The sequence below is a fragment of the Hemitrygon akajei genome, chromosome 31 (assembly GCF_048418815.1).
Source record: "Hemitrygon akajei chromosome 31, sHemAka1.3, whole genome shotgun sequence".
Taxonomy (NCBI): Eukaryota; Metazoa; Chordata; class Chondrichthyes; order Myliobatiformes; family Dasyatidae; genus Hemitrygon; species Hemitrygon akajei.
This window is the reverse complement of record NC_133154.1, coordinates 12,960,600-12,988,261: the sequence shown is the minus strand read 5'-3', so window position 1 is coordinate 12,988,261 and position 27,662 is coordinate 12,960,600. Positions and strand designations below refer to the sequence as shown.

General features: G+C 45.1%; 1 protein-coding gene and 1 long non-coding RNA gene across 4 annotated transcripts in view; one reads left to right on the top strand and one right to left on the bottom strand.

Annotated features, from left to right (window-relative positions):
• LOC140719073 (uncharacterized) overlaps positions 1–19,944 on the bottom strand; it is a 33,684-nt gene extending 13,740 nt beyond the window's left edge. For both annotated transcript variants that reach the window (XR_012096854.1, XR_012096853.1), the window contains exon 1: positions 19,816–19,944. This is a non-coding gene — a long non-coding RNA (uncharacterized lncRNA). The remainder of the gene's footprint in view (positions 1–19,815) is intronic.
• A 54-nt stretch (positions 19,945–19,998) lies between these two features.
• The window catches only part of LOC140719068 (sodium-dependent neutral amino acid transporter B(0)AT2-like), a 40,155-nt gene continuing 32,491 nt past the window's right edge, over positions 19,999–27,662 (top strand). Inside the window, exons 1-2 of one of the 2 annotated variants that reach the window (XM_073033442.1) lie at positions 19,999–20,130; positions 25,370–25,620. The gene's annotated coding sequence lies outside the window, so the exon portion shown is untranslated. Of the gene's footprint in view, positions 20,131–24,694; positions 24,841–25,369; positions 25,621–27,662 lie in introns of those variants that run through there. The other variant, XM_073033443.1, reaches the window with a different exon arrangement.

Genomic DNA, 27,662 nt, shown 5'->3' with positions numbered 1-27,662 from the left:
TAAGAAAATGGCGTCTTGTGCTGATGGAGCAAGTTTATTATCATGCTCAGTTTGAGCGAAGACTGACTGACCCAGCGTCTTGTCGGTTACTTTACATTTGTTAAAGCCTTGTCGTGCTTCCTTGATACACACGAAACTTGTGCAGGGTTGAAAAATTGAATGGCGGCCACTCTCCAGCACATTGGTCTTGAGTGTGTTAACTGACAGTTTGTGTACATTGCCAAGGCACACCTCTCCTATCACCACCCAGCCCAGATCCAGGCGTTGGGCAAAGGGGGCGTCGTGTGGTCCATTGACCTGCTGCCTAACCTTGTGCACCTGGAGAACATCTCTTCCTAATAGCAGGAGTATTTCTGCTTTTGGATCCAGTTCTGGGATGTGCTTGGCGATGTGGTGGAGATGCGGCTGGTGTCGCACCGCACTTGGCGTCGGGATCTCAGTGCGGTTGTTCAAAATTTCATTGCACTCTAAGAGTGGAGGGAGACAGAGGACAACTTTACTATCCAGGGACTCGAGCTGGAAGCCTTCTGCCTTCCTTCCATAAGTTTCCACGCTGCCTGAGCAAGTTCTAAGGTAGTATGGGAACTGATTACTCTCAATGTTGAACAAGTCAAAGAACTCTGGTCTGACTAGTGAGCGATTGCTCTGGTCATCCAGAATTACATAGGCTTTGATGGCCTTGTCTTTGGCTCCCTTAGGGTACACCTTAGTGAGGCAGATCTTTGAACAAGAATGGCTTGACTGAGCTTGACCACAAACTTCTGTGCAGCTCGAGCTGACAACAGTTGTCCTGGAGTGAGCCTCTCCCTCCCCGCCGTCCTGTTGTGAGGATGAAGGAGCTTTGTCGGTTTGCGGTAACGGGCCAGGATGCATGGTCCCATTGTAATTAGTGCTATTACATTCTGGGCACTTCACAGAGATCGTACACCCTCCAGCAAGGTGAGAGTTAGAGGAACAGCATTTAAAACATATTTTTTTCTCCTTGAGAAGGGCCATCCTCTCTTCAAAGGGTTTTTTCCTAAACGTTCTGCATTTTTTGAGGGGGTGGGGTTTGTTGTGCAATGGACAATTCTTGCTAGGGTCATTGTTAGTTGTAAAGACTTCAGTTTTACGTACTGAGACAGGTTTATTTATGTTGAAATTATTCGAAGTGGATTTAACTGGCTTGGTGTAAATTGTACTGCTACCTGGACTCATGAAGCTAGGGTCGTTTCGCTTCTTCGCCTCCTTGCACACAAACCTAGTGAAATACTCAAAGGGAGGAAATCGACCATCGTTCTCTTCCTTGTACTCTGAGCCAACAGACACCCACCTTTCCTGCGGCCCAAATGGAAGTTTGTCCACGATTGGTCTAATCCCGTATGAAGTATCTAGGTGTGACAGACCAGTTAAGTAGCCATCTTCTTTGGCGCCTTGAATCTCCATGAGTAGATCTCCAAGCTCTCTTAACTTAGTGTGGTCCTTGGCTGACACCTTGGGAAAATTTTCCAGACATCAAAATAGTGCCGTTTCAATAATTTCAGGGGCCGCATAGCACTCCCGAAGTCTCTCCCATGCTTTGTGTAAGGCTAGCTTGGGGTTGTTAATGTACACTGAGCGTATGCGTCTCACCTGCTCGCATGATTCTTTTCCCAGCCATTTCGTCATAAGATCCAACTCTTGGGTTGCTCCGAGCTGGACTCCGTGGATAGCGTTGGCGAATGAGGAGTACCATGCACGGTAATTTTCAGGTTTATCGTCAAACTGGTATAGTCCTGAAGTGACGAGATCTCATTGTGCTAAATACTGTGCCATGGGTTCAACTGCAAGTGGCATGCTGGCTGGGGGAATATGTCGGCGGGTATATGACTGAGGGTGTACATTTGTTATGGGATTTGCTGTTCTGAATTCAGCCTTTGCCTCTCCTCTCGCCAAATCTGGTAAGTTTGGTGTCGAGAAGTATTTGTTATCAGCCCTTTCATTCTTCAATTCGTAGCGGAGTTGCAAGGGTAAATTGTCTTCCTCAGATGGATGTGATGCAATTGGGCCTCTCTGAGTCTCAATAACATCCTCATGAGGTAGGATATTAGCATATAAGTATGGAGAGGAAGAACGAATCTTCAAGTCCATTTGAGATCGGACATAGTCGCTTGTGCGTTCCAATTACGTCATCCAGAACATGCATTTCTTCAGCACTTTCTAATATCTCTGCTTCCACCCTGGCAGCTTCTGCTTCTCGGTGTAGCGTCAGCACTTCTAACTCTGACTCTATCCTTACCTTTTCCAACTGGTTTTCGGCTTCTCTGGCAGCCGCTTCCTTTTCTCTGGCAGCCTTTTCCATTTTCAATTTTGCTTCTTGTTCGGCGTACAACGCTCGCACCTTGGCGGCTTCTGCCTTAGCGCTTGCATGGGCATCCTTATTTGTTGATGCCCTACTGCCCCTGTCGCTGGATGGCAACGACTTGATGCTGGATCGAGTTGTTATTGCAGCACTTGAAACACCTGGTAATGCCGCCTTTTCACTGCAGTGTTCTCGCACAGGTGTAAAAGAACTCTGAACTAAACACCAAGCTTAAACCAGTCAATGAGGCGGTCCCAGTAAGATTAACCGTTTACTGTTCACTCTTCCATATTAACGTATGGTGAAAACTGTTGTTAAAACAATACAAAATATATACAGTATTTGTTTCCTTCTTGGCATCACATTTACATCATAAATACTTGCAAAAGTAAAACTACAACAACTATATTACATTAAAGTGCAACATACAGTCAGAATCTATCTACGCCATCGACTGGCTTTAAATACACTTCAACACAAACTATCCGCAACTCTTTAAATAACAAAAAACATAAACTTTATCAACCATCATTACTTTTAACAGAATCAGCATTAACATTTTTAATTCAACATATCGATTATCTTATGAACTTACGGCGTTGCTTCACTGATGTTTCTAGTGCGTAGAAAGAAAACTTTTCTCACGCTGATCCTGCACACACATAAGCCCCCTCCTTCCCATTCCTCCAAACCAGTATTTTCCCACAAGACGCGGCGTAACCGGGTGTGACGTCATCGCATGCCGCGTTATATCACAGACAACAAATTTACTTTAAACAACTTTAACTTAAACTAGAAAACGATTACAAACAAATTACTAAAGCAAAAATATAATAAACTAAACAAATGCCTTAAAGGCAACACAGCCCCTCCTCCCCGTTTTACCCCATCCCTGACATATTTAGTTGTTTGCCTGTTCTCCATCTCCCTCCGGTACTCCCCCCCCCCCTTTCTTTCTCCCGAGGCCTCCCGTCCCATGATCCTTTCCCTTCTCCAGCTCTCTATCACTTTCGCCAATCACCTTTCCAGCTCTTAGTTTCATCCCACCCCCTCCGGTCTTCTCCTATCATTTCGCATTTCCCCCTCTCCCCTCTACTTTCAAATCTCTTACTACCTTTCCTTTCGGTTAGTCCTGACGAAGGGTCTTGGCCCGAAACATCAACATCGCTTCTCCCTATAGATGCTGCCTGGCCTGCTGTGTTCTACCAGCATTTTGTGTGTGTTGCTATTTTTTAATAATACTTTTTTAAATGAAATTTATACTGTTAACAAACTTGTGTATTTTTCACATTCACTGGCAGTAGCTAAACTAACAATCTATCACCTTTCTCATTTTTCGTTGACTAAATATTAGCACATTACCCATGTGATGTAATTGTTTTTATTATGTAGCCTATTAACTAGTTTATCTCCATCTAGGAATTCTTTTGTCTTACTTGGCATCAATTCCTCTCTTAGCATTGTTTCTCTGCTCTTTATTAGTTTGCTTAGTACTTGTACATTTGTTTGTACTCTAAAATAAATAGATGTGTTGGGGCGTGGCCTAGTAGATAAGGTATCAGGCTAGTGATCTGAAGGTCACTGGTTCAAGCCTCAGCTGAGGTGGCTGTCCGTCTGTGTTGTGTCCTTGAGCAAGGCACTTAACAACACATTGCTCTGCGACGTCACCGGTGCCAAGCTGCTTGGGTCCTAGTGCCCTTCCCTTGGACAACATCGGTGGCATGGAGAGGGGAAGGCTTGCAGCTTGGGCAACTGCCTGTCTCCCATACAACCCTGCCCAGGCGCAAATCCATGGGCTCACGAGACTAAAGGAATTTCCATTTATAAAATAAATGGAAATCTTGGAATGAAGACTGCTTGTCATTCCTGACTCCCAGAAGAAAGCTAAGGATCAGAAAATGAACAGAGATCCAATACAGCAACCATCTGTCACTGAGACGATGGCAACCCTTGTTGTCACAGCTGCACACTCTGGGTAACGGTAAGGTAACGATTAACGTACCATCCAGGCATCCAAAGGACTTTAAAAGGCTACTCAAAGACCAATTGTCCAGTGGTGTGGAGAGCTAACTAATAAACTAGATGAAGTCATTGACCTTCCAAATTTATGTCATCAGGGAACAACTTTATTCATCATATACATACATTTACATATATTAGGAATTTGCTGTGGTGTGTTGGCGTGACATGCAAGAAAAAGCAACATTCAACAATTATAAAGAATTAGATAAAAATCTTATTTTTTCATAAGGAAACATTGTTAACCCTCCCCCCTCATCATTGACACTTCATTATGTGATATTCTGCAAAGAATAAACTGGACAATAGGACCACATTCTTCATTGACAATGGCCCTGAATATCCAATGATCATTGAGAGATGCTGACAACATTAAGGTAGCATTTAATGTTAATTCAAGTTTGTGTTAACTTATGCTTTAAATGTACTGGGCTGCTGCTAAAAGCTCATCTTTGTGGAACTTATACCCTGGGTATGGATGTTGATGACAGTAAATTTGGATTATTTTTATTGCCTAGCAACCCTTCATTGGTACAACCTATGGACCAGGGTGCTATCATTACTGTTATGTTTTTGTAACTTCAAAACATTAAACTAGTTCAAAGGAAGACATGGGAGTCAGAAAATGCAGGTTTAATTTCAACTTTACTTTATGTGAGACATGCATGTATCACCTGGTAGAATGATGATGTATGCAGTTAACATATTTATATATATAAAACCCATAATGAATTATTTAAACGAACAAGGTTGCTTAATCAAACAATAAATATAATTACTCAAATATTATTGAAATATCAAGTTCACAACTCTCCTCCCTGCTTAGCTATAAACTCCAACTCTATATAGAACACATCTCAACTATATACACAGTACCCTATACAACTACTATATACAGACGTCAATGGCAGAGTAAATTTTAAATTGTCCCATTCAGGCCTAAAGATTCAATCACAGTGGATGATTTCTTACTCTTGTGGGATACATCTTTCCTGACAAGGAGGACCCCTATGCTCGGTCAGTGAGACTTGTGGCTGGGACCTCCTCCGTGATGGTTGCAAGAGTTGACTTTGGGACTACAGGAAGTGGTTCATACAGCTGTAGACACCTTTCTTCTCCTTCCTTTTTCTTCTTCAAGTTTGTGCATCTTCATCTTGGGAAGGTGCATTTAGTTCGCTGGAGTATCCTCTTATTAATCCTTCAATGCTCCTCTTGGTTCCCTCACCCCCCAACATCATCTGAAAATCCTCTGTCTTCGTACCTCCATTGACTTCTTTCTTTTTGGCCTTCCATTCGTCCAGCTGGGCTTCGGTCTTTGCGTCTCCTTTCACAAGCAACTTATTGTCTCCCACTTGAAATTCATGCAATAATCTTAATGCAGGCCGAGCAGATTCTGGTTCTTTATACTCACAAAAGCTGAATGCTTGCAACTTCCTTGTAGCTCCTTAAAGTCTCTTCCATCTTAAAATCAAGTCACATTTCGCAAGTAACTGCCTGATTAATGTATCAGAAGTTTTATCAGATATGTTGCCAACATAAACTGTTGCAGTTGGACCGCTACTTCCGTTATTTTCACACTTCCTCTGAGCAGCACGGTCCTTCCTTGGTCCAATATTCTTTCCAGCTAGAGGCTGAGATCTGTTTATCCTCCGTTGGGCAACAGTTCATGGTGTCCAGCTTGGAGACCTTCCTTAATTCACATTCAGCTGGCTTCATTTCAGGGGATGTGGCATGCAAATGGTGGATGGATCGCCAATCAAGCTGTAGTTGCCTCAACTAGTCACATCCCCACAATGCTGGCCCTCCTTTTTTTTACCACATTTCAGGCCCAATGTGGCTTACTGGTTGTTGTGTTTCACTGTTACAAATGTCATTCCCACATTGGAGTTACCTTTTCCCCATTATGAGTTGGATATCTACAGACTTCAGCTCAGTATCTTTGAAATGCCCTTCAAACTCATTTTCTGAAATGACTGAAACACAGAGGTAGTGTTCAATTCAATTTTAATTAATGTGTTGCTCACTTCTGGTGTAAGCCATATTACTTGTCTATTGTTAATTTTCACACTTGTAAATCTCAAGGCTACTGTCCTGTGTCACTCTCACCATTATCCTTTTTTTTTAATCAACAGTGTGCAGTTTAGTGCTCTTTATGTAACTTCAATTTTGAGCTTTTTCTCTTCCCTGTGTAGTCCATTTATTTTTGTTAGCTCAACGTACTCGTTGTATGTGTCCTACTTGGTTGCATTTTCTGCAAGTTTCACCCTTAAACCTGCCTTGGTCCGGTGTGTGAGAGCCCCTGGCACAATGTTAACACAATTTGTTCGGCCAGGCAGGCCTCCGGCTAAAGACTGCAATTTTGTTCAAGTTCACTTTCATTCCTGACTGCAACTCAATTGCATCTCTGTCTGCTGTTTCCACTGAAACAGCAAAATCAACTGCTCTTTTGAAGGTAAGTTGTGCTCCAGTTAGGAGCCATTTTTGAACTCTTTCTTGTAAGATTCCACAAACTAGATGATCTATTGGTGTAACATTAAGCCCGTGACTGAACTGACAATGCTCAATCACTTCAATTCAGCCACCTTTGCTGAAATGGACTCTCCTTCCTTTTGATTCCTGTTATGAAACCCCTAAAGCGTTCTGAAATCAACAACAGCTTCAGTTCTAAATAGTCTTACATTACTTTGACAATATCAGGAAAGCTCATTTCAGCTGGTTTGATTACCGCAGTTCGACTTTGAAGCACGTTTAAACCCAATGCACTCAGCACAGTTGGTTCTTGTTTCTCATTGGCTATTTCACTTGCTTCAAGATATTGTTGAATTAGCTCAGTATACATGAGCCAATTACCCATTGTGTAATCAAACACGTCAATCTTTCCGATATAGCCAGCCATTTCTGATTTTTTAAATAATTATTATCACTTAGTACTCACTCTTTATGAACTCATAAATTCTTACTTTTTAAAAAACTCGATCATTTCTTCCCTTCAGAAGTACACATGCCGCGCTGTTTTTTATTTAATTCGATATTCCTCACTGCATTTTCTTTTAGTAGTGCTTCACAGGTCAATAGCTGTCACAGATCCATTTTAAAAATAACTCCTCCCCAATGTTATGTTTCGTAACTTCAAAACGTTAAACTAATTCAAAGGAAGACACGAGAGCCGGGAAATGCGGGTCTAACTTCGAGTTTACTTTAAGCGAGGGGTGCACGTATCACATGGTAGTGTGATGACGTATGAAATTCATGTATTTATACATATAACCTGTAATGAATTATTTAAATGAACAAGAATGCTTTATCAAACAATATATACACAAGATTAGTAAAATATTATTGAACTATTAAAAACTCAAAGGGCTACTGCCTACAAACCTACCATTAGGGAAATTCGGACAAGTTACAATATCAGGTTAGGTGCAGAGGACATCAGAGCCTGTTGGAAGGACAGTTACCCATACAACAATTAGTGGGAGTGTTGGATTGGGGTGTTACTTATCTTGTTTAATTTTACCCTGCTTGAATGTATTTTTATATAATCACCATTGTTCAGTGAATTTCCAGTAATTACGGTACAGTTGCTTCTGTATTTTTTCTAGAAATTTCTTAGTTTCCACACAAGGTGTCACACTACTTGAATCTGGCTATTTTGTAGATGAATTGTTCTCACTGAAATTTGTTCATATCATTAGTCGGAGTATGACACAACCGCAACTGCCTTTTCTTTTTCCTTTGTTCTCTCAGTTCCTCTTTCTTTGTCCATGTAACACTAATAAAATAAAGTGGGTGGCAGTTCTGTGGGCAAAAATGCCCCGTTAATGATGGAGGTCAGAGGAGAATGGTCAGAGTGGTTCAAGCTGACAGGAAGGCGGCAGTAACTCAAAAAACCACGCGTTACAACAGTGGTGTGCAGAAGAGCATCTCTGAACGTACAACACGTTGAACCTGAACTAGAACAAGCGGGATGTCCCAGCGGCCACCCATTTTAATTCCATTTCCCATCCCCGTTCCGATATGTCCATCCATGGCCTCCTCCACTGTCATGATGAGGCCACACTCAGGTTGGAGGAACAACACCTTACATTCCGTCTGGGTAACCTCCAACCTGATGGCATGAACATTGATTTCACAAACTTCTGTTAATGACCCCCCCCCCTTCACCATTCCCCATCCCCCTCTCTCACCTTATCTCCTTCCTCTGGTGCTCCTCCCCCCTTTCTTCCACGGCCTTCAGTCCTCTCCTATCAGACTCCCCTTCTCCAGCCCTGTATCTCTTTCACCGATCAACTTCCCAGCTCTTTACTTCATCCCTACCCCTCCCGGTTTCACCTATCACCTTGTGTTTCTCTCTCCCCTCGCCCCACCTTTTAAATCTACTCCTCAGCTTTTTTTTCTCCAGTCCTGCTGAAGGGTTGTGGATCGAAATGTCAACTATACTCTTTTCCATAGATGCTGCCTGGACTGCTGACTTCCTTCAGCACTTTGTGTGTGTTGCTCTGATTTCCAGCATCTGCAGATTTTCTCTAGTTTGTGATTGAACCTTGAAGTGGATGGGCTACATCAGCAGAAGCCTACAAACGTACACTCAGCAGCCACTTCATTAGATACAGGAGGTACCTAACAAAGAGGCTAATGGATGTACCATCATCGCCATTATGTGCCGTGCCATACGATGTCAGAGGTCATGGATGACCTCGATTGGTCTTGGCAAATTTCTCTGCATAAGTGGTTTGCCATTGCCTTCTTCTAGGCAGTGTCTTTACAAGACGGGTGACCCCAGCTGCTATCGTCAATACCCTTCAGAGATTGTCTGCCTGGCGTCAGTGGTTGTATAACCAGGGCTTATGATATGCACCAGCTGCTCATACGGTCATCTACGACCTGCTCCCATGGCTTCACAAGACCCTGATCGGGGGTGGGGGGCTAAATAGGTGCTATACCTTGCCCATGGGTGACCTTCAGGCTAGCGGAGGGAAGGAGAACTTCATACCTCCTTTGCTAGAGACGTATCTGCACGCTGCCATCGAATTGAGTGTACAACAGACATTTTTAACCTCCCTTTAATTCCTTTAACGGTTCCCACCTGGAAACCACCATCTTCCCAGAAGAAAAATAAGGTGAGGTGCCTTAATGAGAACCATCCGGGGGCTCTGACATCTACCATCATGAAGTGCTTCGAGAAGCTGGCACACAGCAGTTCCAGTCTCCCAGACAGCTTCAACCCTCAGCACTCTGGTGAAACAGGTCTAAGGCAAACGCCATCTCCCTGGCCCTGCCCTCATCTCTGGAGCATCTGGACAGTAAAGGTGCCAATGTTAGACAATTGCTCTTTGACTACAGCTTCTCCTTCAATACTATCATTCCCAACGAATTTACCTCCAAATGCCTAGACTGGGACTCAACGCCTCCCTTTTAATTCCTTGACCAAACTTCTGACATGCCATGGAGCCTTACCGTTAAACCAAGGGGGTCCATGATGTGCTGAGCTGTCTGCAGTTCCTTGCAATCTTGGGCAGGGCAGTTGGTGAGTTACACTGGTGAGACCCATCGTAAATTGGGCGACCCTCTTCATTGAGCACCTCAGCTCCATCCGCCAAAAGCAGAATTTCCTGGTGGCCAAGCATTTTAATTCCCGTTCTCATTCCAGTCCAACGTGTCGGTCCACGGCCTTCTCACGGTGGAGGAGCAACACCTTATATTTCATCTGGGTAGCCTCCAACCTGATGGCATGAATATTGATTTCTGCTTCCGGTAAAAAGAAATGTTTCCCTTCCCCTCCCCTCTTCTTCTATTCCCCTCTTTGGCCTCTTACCTCTTCTCACCTCTCCCCCAGGTCCACTCTCCTCTCCTATCAGATTCCTTCTTCTCCAGCCCTTTCCCTTTCCCACTCACCTGGCTTCACCTATTACCTGCTGGCTCTCCTCCTTTCCCTTCCCCCCACCTTTTTACTCTGGCAACTTCCCCCTTCCTTACCGGTCCTGAAGAAGAGTCTCTGCCTCAAACATCAACTGTTTGCCCATTTCCGTAGATGCTGCCTGACCTGCTGAGCTCTTCCAGCAGTTTGTACGTGTTGCTCTGGATTCCCAGCATCTGCAGAGTTTTGTGTGTTTATGTAATATTTCAGAAGGTAATAAATAACATAAACAGGTGAACGTTGAAGTGGAACACAAAGTACACTGCAGATGCTGTGGTCAAATCAACACGTACAAACAAGCTGGAGGAACTCAGTAGGCCGGGCAGCATCCGTGGAAACGAGCAGTCAACGTTTCGGGCTGAGACCCTTCAACAGGACTGAAGAAGGAGGGGGCAGGGGCCCTATAAAGAAGGTGGGGGGAGGGTGGAAAACCAATCAGAGGGGTGGGGGAGGGGAAGCAGGGTGGGGATAGGCAGGAGAGGTGAAGAAGGAATGTAAGGGGAAAGCACTATGGGTAGTAGAAGAAGGCAGAAACATGAGAGAGGTGCTAGGCAGCTGGAAGAGGAGGCAGAGTGAAAGAGGGATGGGGGAAGGGAATTTACCGGAAGTTGGAGAATTCGATGTTCATACCAAGGGGCTGGAGACTACCCAGACGGTAGATGAGGTGTTACTCCTCCAGCCTGAGTTTGGCCTCATCATGGCAGTAGAGGGGTATGGACATATCCGAATGGGAATGTGAAGCAGAGCTGAAGTGGGTGGCAACCGGGAGATCCTGTCTGTTGTGGCGGACGGAGCAGAGGTGCTCGACGAAGCGGTCCCCCAATCTATGTCGGGTCTCGCCGATGCGGAGGAGGCCGCACCGGGAGCACCGGATGCAATAGATGACCCCAACAGACTCACAAGTGAAGTGTTGCCTCACCTGGAGGGACTGTTTGGGGCCCTGAAGTGGAACAAATGGCTCAGCATCAGCTTCTTGAGGCTGAAGATCTTCAGTGTGAGGTCAGGACTGACAGGCTAGGTACTTCAGGGGTTGAAATGGAGGTGACTCTTTGATGCCCCACCCTACCCTTGCCACTTCATGAACCAGGAGCCTCCATTCCTAAGAACATTGTGGGTTTCCTGCGCAAGTTAACTCTCAGCCCATCATTAATGCACTACTGTAGGAGCTGCTGGTCACTTCCACTCCCTCAGCAGCTTATTGAGAAACACTAAGACCAACACTGCTAAAATATGGCGTGCTGTAGACATTGAAGATACGGCATTTATGTAGTTTTGGGCCCCGTATCCAAGTGTAACATGCTGTAAGGTTTCACAGCTGTGTAACGTGCTGTAAGGTTTCGCTGATAATGTAACGGTTTCTCTGGAGCTGCAATGTTTGGGTTATGACTGGAGATAACGGGGTTTGGAATGCTGTGGTTCTTTCTTGTGAGTCTGGAAAAAAGATTTTCGCGGTCTTTTGCTGGGAAGAGATGAGGAGAGAAGACGCGAATGGAGATAGCTGGTAGACCGCCAGACCAAGTGGACTTGGAGCGAGGGTCCGAAGGGCAGCGAACGATTGGAGGAGGTCGATGGTGGACGACCAACATTATCAGTGAGCTCCAACGTTGCGCAATAGACTGTTTCAAAAGATTGGGCCCTTTTTCTTTTTTAAAAAAATGTTCTTTACTAACCATATAGTCAAAGGAGAATTATAAAGCTTTAATCAAATATTGTGTACTATTTGTTACTTCAGGGTACTGATTTGCAACAGGCGACACATTGCACAGCATCCACCCAAATGAGATTTCTTAAGTTTGGCTGGGCCGGGGGCTGTCACCCCCTATATTAAGCCGCTAGCTGAAGCGAGAGGTGCTCGCATTGGAGAGGGGTCCAGAGGAAGTTTACAAGAATACCCCCAGGAATGAAGGGGCTAACATATGAGAAGTGCTTGATGTCTCTGCGCCTGTACTCGATGGAGCTAGAGGAAGGAAGGGGAATCTCACTGACTTTACTCACTGACCATTATGCTGCAGGCGTTTAGGGCAGCGAAGAGGGTCCTCCATCTCTGGCGGTGTTCAGGGCTTCCTTCATCGTGGCAGCAGCTTCCTCCCAGTATTCACTACCGTCAGTCATGCATTTTCTGGGTGGAGACTCGGGAATACCGTCACACTCAGGTGTAGAAGGATTCCTCATCGCTGTTCCCAGAACAGTTGTGTTTTACCGCTCAGGGTCGTTGAACATGGAGGACCGGAGGACCACTCTGAGTCTATTAGTTTTGCTACAACAAGTGTATGGGACATTGGAAAAAAAGTTGAATTTCCCCATGGGGATGAATAAAGTATCTATCTATCTATCTATCTACCCTTTGACCGGTTTGGCATGGGTGACCCTACCAAGAGCCCTGAATCCAGCTCTCCGGGTTATTGAGACATGCAAGCCTCCAAACACAACGACAAGGATGTGGTCCTCTTGTTGGAATCTCATTGATACATAGTGGATACTGAAAGGACTGGAGAGAGTGAGCATGGGAAGTATGTTTCCAATAGTGGGAGAGTCTAGAATCAAAGGACATAGCCTCAGAATACATAAACATCTATTTAGAATATCTATGAGGAGGAATTTCTTTAGCCACAGGGTGGTGAAGCTATGGAATTCATTGCCACAGACAGCTGTGGAGGCCGAGACATTGGGTTGACAAGTGGAGGTTGATAGGTTCTTGATTAGTAAGGGTGTCAAAGGTTACAGGGAGAAGGCAGGAGAATGGGGCTGAGAGGGAAAATAAATCAGCCATGACCAAATGGCAGATGGCCTAGTTCTGCTCTATGCTTTATGATCTATGATGGTTATTAAGAACCACTACTATCATCTCTGATTTGAGTTAATTAATATGGTTTCCTTCCGGTTTTTGTTTAAATGGATTTGAGTTGGCAGATTGATGATTTTCTTCTATGGAAGCTTGTATGATGTATAGCTCCGGGGTTGCCCTCCCAATGTTTTTTTTTTTCATTTTATTTTAGTTAGTAGGGGTTCTTTTTTCTCTTTCAAAAAATATTCTTAACACTTTATTTTTTCTTTGTATTATTGATATATTGCTTAGCTTTGTTAAACAGTTATTTGCTAATTTAATTCTTCATTGTACATAATGATGTATTGACTTGATTACCTTAATGTATCTTTTGTTGATCTCTAATAATAATTAATAAAAAAGATTTTAAAAATGGAAGAATTAAAACAGGATTTTGTTCAGCAAGATAAATGGGATGTATAAGGGCAAATGAAGATTAATTCAGAGCTGTGCAAGTTACTGTATTTAAATCAAGACTTGAAAACACCAGGGCCCTTGGCAGTGTTGTAGAAGAGGGACGGGAGTCCATTCGGCCCTCCTTATCCACAAGGGATAGGTTCCGGGATCTCCCGCGTTTACCTATAAACACGGATGCTCAAGTCCCTTAAATAAAATGGCGTAGTATTTGCATATAACCTACGCCATCCTCCCGGATACTTTAGATCACTTATAATACCTAATACAATGTAAATGCTATGCAAATAGTTGTTACACTGTAGTGCTTAGGGAGTCTTGACAAGGAAAAAAACTGTACATGTTCCTCTCGCTCACAACACAAGCAGCGAACGAACGAGACGCGAGGCGAACAATGATCAAACGAGTAAAACTTTTAATCATCTCTAGATTACAGAATTTATAACATCTAATACAATGGAAATGCTATGTGAATTTGTGACGAGATCTGAAGGATTATTTTAAAGTGGACTGTTCCTTTCAACGAGAGAGAGAGAGAGAGAGAGAGAGAGAGAGAGAGAGAGAGAGAGAGAGGGGGAGCGAACAGCTTGTGTACTAATTCAGCAGCAGGGACGAGAGAGTCGGTGATTGATTTGCCTTGGAAACTGAAAGGCAGAGCTATATGATGGGCAGCTGGTGTTCCGCGCTACTGAGATAGATACAAGGACTTTTTAATGAGACGCACGACTCCAGAGGCAAGTGGGACGGTGAGGTTTGTGTGCCCACGACAGGGGTGGGGGGTTTTGCTCACAGTGTGGACAAAGGGGTGACCGGTGGGGAGCTATCGGTGTGTTTAACCCTGGTCTGGGGTTAATAACTCCACCACAGAAGACGGCATCTCCTTGTTTCTGGTCACAGGTTGGTGGCTTTTAAATAGGTTTCAGGAATAGGAGGAGATCTATCTCTCTCTCTCTCCCTCTCCTCTCTCTCTCTCTCTCTCTCTCTCTCTCTCCCTCTCTCTCTCTCTCTCTCTCCCTCCCTCCCTCGCTCTCTCTCCCTCTCCTCCCCCCCCACACACACATATATACACACATATACATATACTCTGCTAACCTGTTTACTTTATCTTGTTTTATATTAATTTATTCACGTAATTACTAGTAAAATAGAATTGATAAAGGAAGACTCAGACTCCAGGTGTGTCCATTTCTCTGATTCTTTTTGACCCGTTACGGGACACGTAACCAATTGTCTTGTTTAAGGAATATTGACAAAGGAAAAAAAACTACGTTCCTTTCGCTCACCACACAAGCAGCAAACGAACAAGACGGGAGGCGAACAATGATCAAATGGCGAGTAAAACTTGTAATACCTGTACAGACCTGACGAAGGGTTTCGGCCCGAAATGTCGACAGCGCTTCTCCCTATATCTGCTGCCTGGCCTGCTGTGTTCCACCAGCATTTTGTGTGTGTTGTTGATACCTGTACACTGTCTTGTTTAGGGAATAAGGACGCTTTGGGGGAGGCTCAATAATACTAAAGTCGGGAACTGTGGAGGTTGAGGGCTGAGGATCTTCAGGCGTTGAACGTCGAGACTTCAAAATTGAGGATGCTCTAGTTAGAAACATTGTTATAGGAAGCTGTCTCTTCTTTTTCTTTGCATCGTCAAACAAATCTTGCGAGGTAGCCTTTCTTTTCTGTGAGTTTCTTGAGCTCCTCTGGGAACGCCCTCGAATGCCGATTCTCCCGTGATCTTTACGTTCTTGAGGCTGTAGCGCTTTTCATAGCCAGCCAGCCATTCCTGACCAGCCTTAAACTCCTTTCTCTCGCTCTCATCAACCCCATCACAGTAGTGCTCATAGAGACTAAGAGCTTTTTCACGTATAATTTGGCCATCGACAGGGACATGCTTCTGTGACATGTCCTCTAGCCACACACTCGGTGAGAGATAGCACTCTGAGGATTTGCTTTGACCACGTAATAGCTTTTTAGGAGCCATTTTTTTCCACGGGAACAAAGTAGCGCACGATGCTTGAATGAATGCTAGAAGAGAACTTCCAGGTTTTCTCGATTCGTGGTTGGTTGAATTCGCGCATGCGGAACCCGCGGGTAAGGAGGGCCGACTGTGTATATGGTTCCCTGACAATAGACAGTAGGTGCAGGAGTAGGCCATTCGGCCCTTCGAGCCAGCACCGCCATTCAATGTGATCATGGCTGATCATCCACAATCAGTACCCCGTTCCTGCCCTCTCCCTATATCCCTTGACCCCGCTATCTTTAAGAGCTCTATCCAACTCTTTCTTGAAAGCATCCAGAGAATTGGCCTCCACTGCCTTCTAAGGCAGAGCATTCCATAGATCCACAACTCTCTGGGTGAAAAAGTTTTTCCTCAACTCCGTTCTAAATGGCCTACCCCTTATTCTTAAACTTTGGCCTCTGATTCTGGACTTCCCCCAACATCGGGAACATGTTTCCTGCCTCTAGCGTGTCCAATCCCTTAATAATCTTATATGTTTCAATCAGATCCCCTCTCATCCTTCTAAATTCCACTGTATACAAGCCCAGTCGCTCCAATCTTTCAACATATGACTGCCCCGCCATCCCGGGAATCAACCTCGTGAACCTATGCTGCACTCCCTCAATAGCAAGAATGTCCTTCCTCAAATTTGGAGACCAAAACTGAACACAGTACTCCAGGTGTGGTCTCATCAGGCCAATCACAAAAGCCAAGACAAGTAGACAGGGTGGTGAATAAGGCTTTTGGCGTGCAGGCCTTCATCTGTCAGGGCACTGAACATGGATGTCGGAACGTCAGTTTGCAGTTGTGAAGCATATTACCGAGACTTCATTTGTAAAATTGTGTTTAATTGTGGCCATTCTGCAGGAAAAGGTGCACAAGAGATTATGAGGATGTTGCCAGAACTCGTTGGCCTGAACTATAGGGAGAGACTGAGCAGACTAGGACATTATCTATTGCAGCATAGGAGAATGAAGGGTGACTTTAGCAATCTCCTCATCATGTGCCGTGGGCAATCACGGCCTTCCATCTGTCTTCAATCTGAGAAGTTCTTTTCGATCCATGACCATGACGGTTCTTGGCAATATTTTTCTATAGAACCAGTTTGCCACTGCTTTCTCTGGGCAGTGTCTTTACAAGATGGGGGACCCCAGCCATTGTTAGTACTCATCAGAGTCTGTCTGCATGGAGTTAGTGGTCACATGGCCAGGATTTGTGATATGCACCCGTTGCTCATACGACCGTCCACCACCTCTCCCATGGCTTCATGTGAGCCTGATTGGGGGTCTAAGCGAGTGCTATACCTTGCCCAAGGGTGACCCGCAGGCTAGCAGAGGGAAGGAGCACCTTACACTTCCTTTGGAAGAAACGTATCTCCACCCGCCACCCCAGGTAGCCTTATAGAGTTGTTTAAAATCATGAGGTGGATAGGTAGGGTAAATGCACAAAGTCTTTTTCCTGGGGCAGGGGAGTCAAGAGTTAAAGGACAGTGGCCACTTTATTAAGTACAGGAGTGTACCACCGAGTGGAGCCTGGCGTGGTCTCCTGCTGCCGTAGTCCATCCACTTCAAAGTTCAATGTGCTCTGTGTTCAGTGATGCTCTATTGTAATGTGTAGTTATTTGAGTTACTACCCGCCTTCCCATCAGCTTGAACAAGTCTGGCCATTCTCCTCTGACCTCTCCCATTAACAAGGTTTCTGCCACAGAACTGCCACTCACCGTATGTTCTTTTCTTTGGTTTTCACACTATTCTCTGTAAACTCCAGAGAAGGAGTTCCCAACCTGTTTTATGCCATGGACCAATACCATTAAGCAAGGGGTCTGTGGACCCCAGGTTGGGAACCCCTGCTCTAGAGACTGTTGTGCGCGAAAATCCCAGGGGATCAAGTTTCTGAGATACTCAAACCACCCCGTCTGGCACCAATAATGATTCCACAGTCAAAGTGACTTAGCTCACATTTCTTCCTCATTCTGATGTTTGGTCTGAACAATTGTTCATGCTTGCATGCTTTTATGCATTAAGGTAATTCCACACGATAGGTACCATGCAAGAAGGACATGGGAATCTGAGGCTACATCCACACTAGACCGGATGATTTTGAAAACGCCGGTTTCGCGTAAAAACGACAGGCTATGCTATGCGTTTTTGAAAATATCTCTATCCACACTGAAACGGAGATTTCGGCGGATCTCCTCCTCCTGCGCAGGACACATCTACCGAAAACAAGCGACATGTTTAGTGTCGAATCTCGCCTTAGAAGTGCGCGTTTGTTCAGTCACAGACTAAAAAAACTTAAAACGACAGACAGCTGTTGGCTCTCGCGCAGGAGAACTTAAAACTAAAAATAAACAAATACTGGAGCGTACGGAGGCAACCGACAGGGAGTTCACGGACAGATTGCCCCGGCTGATGACGAACATTGAAAAACTGATTAACTCTGTTTCATTAATAAAGCAAATTATTATATGCATAAAACATGTCAGCATCAGTGTTATCTTGTATTTCCATACAATGTTACTTTAGGCTGTTACACATCTATTGTCAGAGAAGTACTTGCATAAATAGGTAAACCACCTTCATACGAGCAAGGACAGAAAACAGGGCAAAGTGAGTACAGTATACTTATTTATTCAGTAAGTTATGGGTCAAAGTATTTGGTGAGTACATTTCTAACTCTTCTGGCTTCAGTCTCGTTGCCGTCTGTTCTGAAATTGCTAGGTTGTGTTTAAGAAAACAATGAAATAGCGCGCCGCTGTCTGATAGTGTTTTCAAAAGTCTCCGGTTACCCCATCCACACTGATCTGCCCGAGCAGCGTTTTCAAAAATACCCACCCTGCAAAGCGTTTTTGAAAAGCCCTGGTTTCAGGAGACGAAAACACCGTTTTAGTGTGGACGGAGGGTAAAAACAAAGAGAAAAAACTTTGGTTACAGATTTATCCAGTGAAGTGTGGATGTAGCTTGAAATAGATTATGTACCAGGCACTTCATTATGTCAAAACCACTCTGACAGACTGGACAAAAATGAGATTGGATGGCCCACCATCAGATTTAGACAGGCAATGGTAATTTCAGTCCAATCTCTGCCACATTAGCCTGTGAATACATTTGCACAGACATCCCACAGATGAATCAGGCATTAGCCTGGCAGAGTTGTTCTCAATCACCACCCAAGCTGATGTTCAATCTGTCCGGCAGAATTGACTCACCAGAGGTTCAAAGTTCAAAGTAAATTTATTACTAAAGTATATACACTTAGTGGCCACTTCATTAGGTACACCTGCTCATTAATGCAGATATCTAATCAGCCAATCATGTGGCAGCAACTCAATGCCTAAAAGCATGCAGACGTGGTCAAGAGGTTCAGTTGGTGTTCAGGTCAAACTTCAGAATGGGGGGAAAAGTGACTTTGATTGTGGAATCGTTGGTGCCAGATGGGGTGGTTTGAGTACCTTAGGAAACTGTTGATCTCCTAGGATTTTCATATACAACAAGTTTCTAGAGAGTGTGGTGTGAGAAACAAAAAAACGTTCCGTGAGCAGTAGTTTTGTGGGTGAAAATGCCTTGTTAATGAGAGAGGTCAAAGGAGAAGAGTCAGACTGGTTTCAAGCTGACAGGAAGGCAACAGCAGCCCAAATGTGCACTCTGAGTTGATTTGCCTGCACCTTCTTTCAGCCAAGTTCCCTTGGCCCTGGCACAGTTGCGTGACAGTTTTTCAGTATTCAATGGACTATGACTCAGCTTACCACCCTAGCACACCCATCCAGCTTCTTTACTTTGCCCGACTGAGAGTTGGGAGCATGTTGACCTGTACAGAGAGCCTCGTAACATGCCCCATGTGCTGTTCCTATCTGACATGGGGTGGGGTGGGGTGGGGTGGGGTGGGGGGGGGGACGTCTACAGTCCACACACAACTGAAAAGCAGAGGCAAAGTAGAATGATTTCCTTGTAAAGGCGACTATTAACCAAGGTCATTCTCGAAACAAAATTTTAAATACACAGCTGTGGTTTTATTGCCTACAATAGGTGTGAGCAAATATTTAAACAAGGTAGACCTTTTGTCCCATCCTCAACTTGAACCATATTTCTTCGGCACTTCTAACCCTTATACCACCTTCCAGTGCCGTAGTGATCCTTCACTCTGCCCTCAGCCTGCAGATGCAATAGTACTACAGTATTTCACAAGACCTACATTTTTTAAAATGAATTCCCTCCCATTTACTGAACTTTTTTTTTAAAAAAACTACGCTGTTCCTTATTTTGCACCATTTACCATTCCCTTTAATGCATATTTCCTCAAATAGGCATGTATTTGTATAAGCTTACGGGTTAACGCCAGCGGCTCTGACAGACTGGAAGCGAAGCACAGCGCCCACGCCCGCCGTCTTTCTCCGTCGGTGCCGGAGGGTCGGCACCGGGGCAGTCCGAGGCTCCCTTGGCCTCGGCCACGCGGTGGGCTGAGGGGAAGCAGAGGGCGGACAGGCCCGCAGGCCCAGGCCGGGCGGCGGCTGCAGCAGCAGCAGGGGTGGGCGGAGCTGTGCTGATGCAACGTTGTGCTGCTCGGAAGGGACTCCATGTGGTTGCGTGGCGGGTCGGCGCGATGGTAACGGCGGGATCGAGTGGAAGCCGGCGCGGTCTGAGGTAAAAAAAAATATTAAGAGTCGGTAGGAACGGGGTCCGAGCGAGAAAATGGTGGGGGCAAGGAGCGAGTGCAGGAGATGGAGGGAAGGGGAGGGCAGTGGTCGGAAGGAGGAGAGGGGTAATGAGTGGGGGAGGGGAAGGGGTTGACGGGGTTAGCAGGGCGAGAGGTAGGGGAAACGGGGTAGGGGAAGAGGTAGGGGAGACGGGGATGGGGAAGAGGAAGGGGAGACGGGGTAGGAGGGGAAGAGGAAGGGGAGACGGGGTAGGAGGGGAAGAGGTAGGGGAGGGAGGAGTAGTGCGGATGGGGGTAGGAGGGGAAGGGGTAGTGCAGATGGGGGTAGGAGGGGAAGGGGTAGTGCAGATGGGGGTAGGAGGGGTAGGGGAGACGGGAGTGGGGAGGGAGGAAATGGTATTGCAGATGGAGGTAGCAGCAAAATAAATGCTAACATTGCATTTGTTTTCTTTGCCACTTACTCAACCTGCAAATTAATCTTTAGGGAATCCTACATGAGCGTTCCCAAATTCATCTGCACCTCAGATTTTTGAAATGTCTCCCCATTTAGAAAATAGTCTATGCTTTTATTCTTTCTACCAAAGTGCTTGACCATACACTTACCAACACTATATTCCATTTGCCATTTCTTTGCCCATTCTCCTAATCGGTAGAGTCTTTCTGCAATTTCCCGGCTTCCTCAACACTACTTCCCCTCCAACTATCTTTGTATTGTATGCAAATTTAGCAACAAAGACATCAATTCCATTATGCAAGTCATTGATATAGAACATACAAAGAAGCGGTCCCAACACCAACCCCTCCAGAATATCGCTTATCAGCAGCTGCCATCCAGGAAAGGCTCTGTTTATGCTGTTATCTATCCTGTTACACCAGGGACTCTTGTTAAGCAGCCTCATCTGCGGCACCTTGTCAAAAGCCTTCTGAAATTCCCAAGTACTCCACGTCCATTGATTCTTCTCTGTCCATCCTGCTTGTTACTTCCCCAAAGAATTTCAGCAGATTTGTCAAGCAAGATTAAGGAAACCATACTGACTATGGCCTATTTTAACTTGTGCCTCCAAGTACCCTGAAAGCACGTCCTTAATAATCAACTTCAACATCTTCCCAACCACTGAGGTCAGGCTAACTGGCCTATAATTTCTTTTCTTCTGCCCCCTCTCCCTTCTTGAAGAGTGGAGTGACTTTTGCAATTTTCCATTCCGACAGAACCATGCCAAAATCTACTGATTCTTGAAAGATCGTTACTAATTCCTGTCATTTGGCATTTACCTACACAGTGCATGTAGCAAGAATCTGGAGCCACACAATGATAGAATGTGTGGCTCCACACAGACAGCATTGGGGCTTGAGGAAGCCATGCTAACTTCAGTGCTGATAGGGTCATGGAGTTATAGAACACAGAAACAAGACACCTTAGTACAACTTGCCAAGGTGCCTACCTCAGCTAGCACCATTTGTCGGTGTTTAGCCCATAACCTCTAAACCTTTCAGAATCAAGTTTAGTATCACTGGCACGTGTCGTGAAGTTTGTTAACTTCGCGCTGAAGCACTATGTGATTAGATTAAATTCAACTTTATTGTCATTGTGCCGGGTACAGATACAAAGCCAATGAAATGCAGTTAGCATGTAACCAGAAGTGCAAAAAGATAGTGTTATTTACAAAATAACTAGAATAAAAAGTAAGTAGTACATGATAATAGAAAAAAACTGTGAATTACAGTAAGTATACGGTATATATAAAATAGTTGATAGTGAAAAAAATAGGAAATAAAAGGCAGTGAGGTAGTGTTCATAGGTTCAATGTCTATTCAGAAATCAGATGGCAGAGAGGAAGATGCTGTTTCTGAATCGCTGAGTGCCTTCAGGCTTCTGTACCTCCTACCTACAGATCTGATCGAAAAGCTTCAGAACCTGAGTCTCTGGACCTCCGACAACTGCATCCTCGCCTTCCTAACCAGAAGACCATAGTCTGTGCGGATTGGAAATAACATCTCCACCTCACTGTCAATCAACACTGTCACGCTTCAGTGATGTGTTTAGCCCGCTGCTCTACTCTCTCCATGAGAACAAGGCATGTCCTGGGTGGTGGGGGTCCTTAATGATGGATACCAACTTTCTGAGGTACTGCTCCTTGAATATGTCCTTGTTACTATGGAGGCCAGTGCCCATGATGGAAGCTGACTAATTTTACAACTGTAGCTTAACTCGATCCTGTGCAGTAGCCTCCACCCCCCCCCCCCCCCCCCAATACCAGATGGTGAATCCAGTTAGAATACTCTCCACAGTGCACCTACAGAAATTTACAAATCATTTTGGTAACATACCAAATCTTCTCAAACTCCTAGTGAAATACAGTCGCTGTCTTGCCTTCTTTATAATTGCATGGGTCCGGGTTAGGTCCTCAGAGATACTAACACCCAGGAACTTGGAATTGCTCAGTCTCTCTCCTTCTGATCCCTCTATGAGGACTGGTGTATATTCCCTTGTTTTAACCCTTTCTGAAGTCCACAATCAGTTCTTTGGCTTCACTAACGTTGAGTGCAAGGTTATTGCTGCGACACCACTTCACTAGCTGGTATATCTCGCTCCTGTACACCTTCTCGTCACCATCTGAGATTCTGCCAACAATCGTCGTATCATCAGCAAATTTACAGATGGCATTTGAGCTGTGCTTAGCCATACCATCGTGGGTGTAGAGAGAGTAGAGCAGTGGGCCAGGCATACATCCCTGATGTCTGCCAGTGTTGATTAACAGTGAAGTGGAGATGTTATTTCCAATCCAAACAGATTGTGGTCTTCCAGTGAGGAAGGCGAGGATCCAGTTGCAGAGCGAGGTACCAGGTTCTGAAGCTTTTCCATCAGAGCTGTAGGAATGATGGTGTTAAGTGCTCAGTTGACATTGTAATTAACCGGCTCTACCCCTTATTCTGGCAGATTGTTTCGTATTCCTTCTACCTTGTATAGGAAAATACTTGCCCTTTAAATCTCTCCCCCCCCCCCCCCCCCCCCCAAATCCGTGTCCTCTTAGACTCCTCCACCCTGGGAAAGAAACTGTGACCATCCATCTTAGTTAATCCCCCTCGTGTTTTTACAAACCTCTATAAATTTACTGTAAACACGAGGAAATATGCAGATGCTAGAATAAGTTTGCATAAGTGTACTGCTTCAGTATTTAGCTCCAGGGAAAATGGTCTCAGGCTATACAGTCTCTCCTTGTGAATCAAGACCCTTGTCCAGGACCTTTGGACCTTTGGTCCTGAATCTTTTCGTTTACCTCCTCTTGCCGAATTGAATTGACCTTTATTTCTTACATCCTTCACATACAGATAGATAGATAGATAGATAGATAGATACTTTATTCATCCCATGGGGAAATTCAACTTTTTTTCCAATGTCCCATACACTTGTTGTAGCAAAACTAATACATACAATACTTAACTCAGTAAAAATATGATATGCATCAAACACTATCTCAAAAAGCATATCACTATCTCAAAAAGCATTATCACTATCTCAAAAAACATGAGTAAAAATCTTTACGTCTACTTCTAAATGTGCAATTATAGAGATTTGCAATAAATAGTATGTACACCAGGACAGTCCAATTTAGCATAGAGTACAACTGCATCAGTGTGAATTAACCAGTCTGATGGCCTGGTGGAAGAAGCTATCCCGGAGCCTGTTGGTCCTGGCTTTAATGAACTAGCGGTTTTAAGTTTAGGGTGAAAGGTGAAATATTTAAGGGGAATCGGAGGAAGTGTTAAAGTGGAATGAGCTGCCGGCGGAGGTGGTGGAGGCGGATTCAGTTGTAACATTTAAGAGGAGTTTGGATGGGTGTTATGGATGACAGTGTTATGAATGGGTCTACGCAGTAAAGCAATGTCAGCATGGACTAGATGGGCCTGTGCTGCTGCTCTGCTACTGAAAGCCACTACACACCCCTCCACATCATTAATATATATGATAAAGAACAACAATCTGTGTGGCACAAGTCTCCACTACTGTCCGTCGGCCTCCCTCTACCCCTCCCTCCCTCTCCCTCCAGCCTCCCCTCCCCCTTCCCTTTCCCTCCAGCCTCCCTCCCACTCAGCCTCCCGCTCCCCCTCACCCTCCGCTCCCTCCTCTCCCCCTCCCAGCCTCTTCCACTTCCCCTCTCCCCCTCAGCTCCTCCCTCCCTCCTCCCCTCCTCCCTCCCCTCACCCTCCTCCTCCCCCTTCCTCTCCCCCACCCCCAGCTCCCCTCTCTCCCTCCACTCTACCTCCCCTCCTTCCAGCTCCTCCCCCCCCCAGCCTCCCTCCCCTCTCCCCCTCCCCTCTCAGCCTCTCCCTCCCCCTTCCAGTTTCCCTCTCCCCACCCCCCTCGGCCTCCCTCTCCTCCCACACCTGCCTCTCCCCTCCCCCATCCCTCCTGCCCCCACCCCCACCTCCTTAAATACCCCCCCTCCCCTATGTGCTGGGAGCCATCCTCTACTGGAGCTCCTGTGCCAGGTTTGTCCACCTTCCCAGCAAGGGAACCAGTCCAGCTTTCCTTGCTGATGTGGCAGCAGCTGACTGTGCCTTCATTCCAGCCCCCAGCCCCTGCTACCGGAGAGCGGCCACAGCAGCTCACTTGAAACCAAGCTGCAGCTGTACACTTCACTCTCAGACTGAGGCCCTGCATCGTAAGGCCACAGATCAGCCGTGGCAGCTGACAGGTAGACTGAAGCTCAACAGGCCGCTTGTTCTTTCTCTTCCACAAATGTTCTTTCTCTATTCTAAAAAGTAATGTCTTTACCGGTTCTCCGGCAGGAGTTCTCCGGCAGGAATGGACTGCTACTTCTGCAGGAGTAAAGTGGCTGTGTGATTGAAGCTTGTGTCTTTTCCTATTCCCTCTTGGGTTGGACATTGTTTGGCTGTATATATTGAGGGTGTAAGAGACTGAAATACTTTATACAGCAGAGACTGTGAGATGTAGTGCATGGATTAAGGGGCACTGAGACCTGACGTGGGGATATAGTGTGTGTGTGTTCGTTCTAGAAGTACACAGAATTTAGAATGAGTGCTCTGTCTGTCGCTGTGTTTCTGTTTATCTTTCAAAATAGTTTGCAGGCCTGTTAACCTATTAATTCCCAAAATGGTGAACATTTTTCAGACATTGCCAGTCAACGTTACCCTCTTTGAATGCTGGCTTGCTTTTCCCACGAGCAGCTCACTTCAACATTAACAGAGTTGCTCTGTCTGTAGGTTGAACTTACTCAGCGACTGAGGGGCTCTGCCCGATGAGCCTTTGAGGCTGTTGGGGTCCCAAAGTGAATGCCTCGCTTCCTGTGGTCGCATTCTGAACTGGGCATTGCTGCTGGTCTCCTGCTTGGACTCTGCTTTCATCGCTTGGACCCCACCCGTATGGAAGCAGCCAGAACCCATTTCGCTGCTCGGAGCTGAAGGAATTCCGACGGCAGCTGTGTGCAGGAACTGGGACAAAGCTGGAGCAGGAGGTGAGCCAGTGCTCGATCGTTACCCCCGGTGTTGGCACAGATGCAGACCTTGGGGTTAGTGTTCATTAGGTGTTCAGCTCCTCTCAAACTCCGGCTGAGTACTGAGTGGGCTTGTTTGTCTTCAGTAAAAGTTTATTCACCAACAGAACATCTGGCATTATAATTGTACAGTTTCAAATTCAAATATTAATATCTACAGTGCATTCAAGCCCCTGAGGGGCCCGCCGATCCTGGAAATCCCTCACTGTGACTATCTGAGTGGATTCTGTCCTGCAATATCCAGTTTTGCCCCTCTAATCTTTCCAAGAGACTGGGCAGCACAGTGGTGCAGCTACCTATCAGAGGCGCTGTAGACCCAGATTTAATCCTGACCTCCAGTGCTGCCTGTGTGGTAAAGGTGTTGGTTTATATACAAATCAGATCATTACAGCGTGCACTGAGCTAGAACAGGGTACAATAACGGTGTAAAAAACATCCAAAAAAGTGCAACAACAAAGTGCAAGATCATAACGCGGCAGATTGTCAAGTTCGGTTTATTGTTATTTAACTATATACACGTATATAGAAACAATACAACGTATCTCCGAACCAGGTTGTAAATGCGACAAGCATAAACAACAGTTCATCACTACGACAGGAGAAACACACATCATAGTACAATAGTCTTGTTTTATTATTTCATACATTATTATTGCACATTAGTGAATTATTGTGTATATTCTGTACTTTATTATTAGTTAATATTATTATCATATTTATTATTATTGCTAAGTTGCTGCTGTAACAAAATAATTTCCCACTCGGAATAAATAAAGTACTTCTTATTATTAAAGCACAGTAGCACGCATAGCCACACAATAACTTGTGAAGGTAAGGATAAAATCCACAGATGAATCATGCATAAATCATGGAACTAAAGTGTATAAATTAAATTCTGTTAGGTTCCAAACAGATTAACCAGGGACATTTCGAATACAATGCAGCAGAGAGTTCAGAACCTAATTGTCTGAGGAAAGAAACTGTTTCCCACCCTCACCGTTCTTGTTTTTGTTCATCGGAGTCTCCTGCCTGATGTTAGAAAGTCAAAGAGGATGCTGGATGGATGGGTGGGATCCTTAATAATACTAAAGGCCCCTGTATACACAGTGTTCCTGATAAATCAGAATCAGGTTTATTATCACTGGCATGTGTCATGAAATTTGTTAACCTTAGCAGCAGCAGTTCAATGCGATACATAATCTAGAAGAAGAAAAAATAATAATAAATAAGAAATTCAATTACAGGATATGTATATTGAATAGATTAAAAATCGTGCAAAAGCAGAAATAATATATATTAGAAATGTGAGGTAGTGTTCACAGGGATCAATGTCCATTTGGGAATCGGATGGCAGAGGGGAAGAAGCTGTTTCCTGAATCGCTGAGTGTGTGCCTTCAGGCTTCTGTACCTCCTACCTGATGGTAACAGTGAGAAAAGGGCATGTTTAGGGTGCTGAAGGTCCTTAATAATGGATCCTGCCTTTCTGAGACACCACTCCTTGAAGATATCCTGGATACTTTATAGGCTAGTACCCAAGATGGAGCCGACTAAATTTACAACCCTCTGCAGCTTCTTTCAGGCCTGTGTAGTAGCCCACCCGATACCAGACAAGTGATGCAACCTGTCAGAATGCTCTCCACAGTACGTCTATGGAAGTTTTTTGGGTGTTTTTGTTGACATGCCAAATCTCTTCAAATTCCCATTGAAGTATAGGCGCTGCCTTGCCTTCTTTGTAAGTGCATCAGTATGTTGGGACCAGGTTAGATCTTGACACCCAGGATGGTCCCTGATCATCTGCCGGATGAATGATAGTGAGACCCCTATGATCCTCTCAGCTGATTGTGAGGCCAAGTGTCCATCTTAATCGTTCAGGAAGTCTGTTTAAGATTCTGATAACAGCTTTCCTTGAGCCTGATGGTGTGTGCTTTCAGACTTTCGTATCCTCTGCCTGATGAAGGGGAGATGAGAGAATGATGGGTGGGTGAAGTCTTGATTTGGCTGCT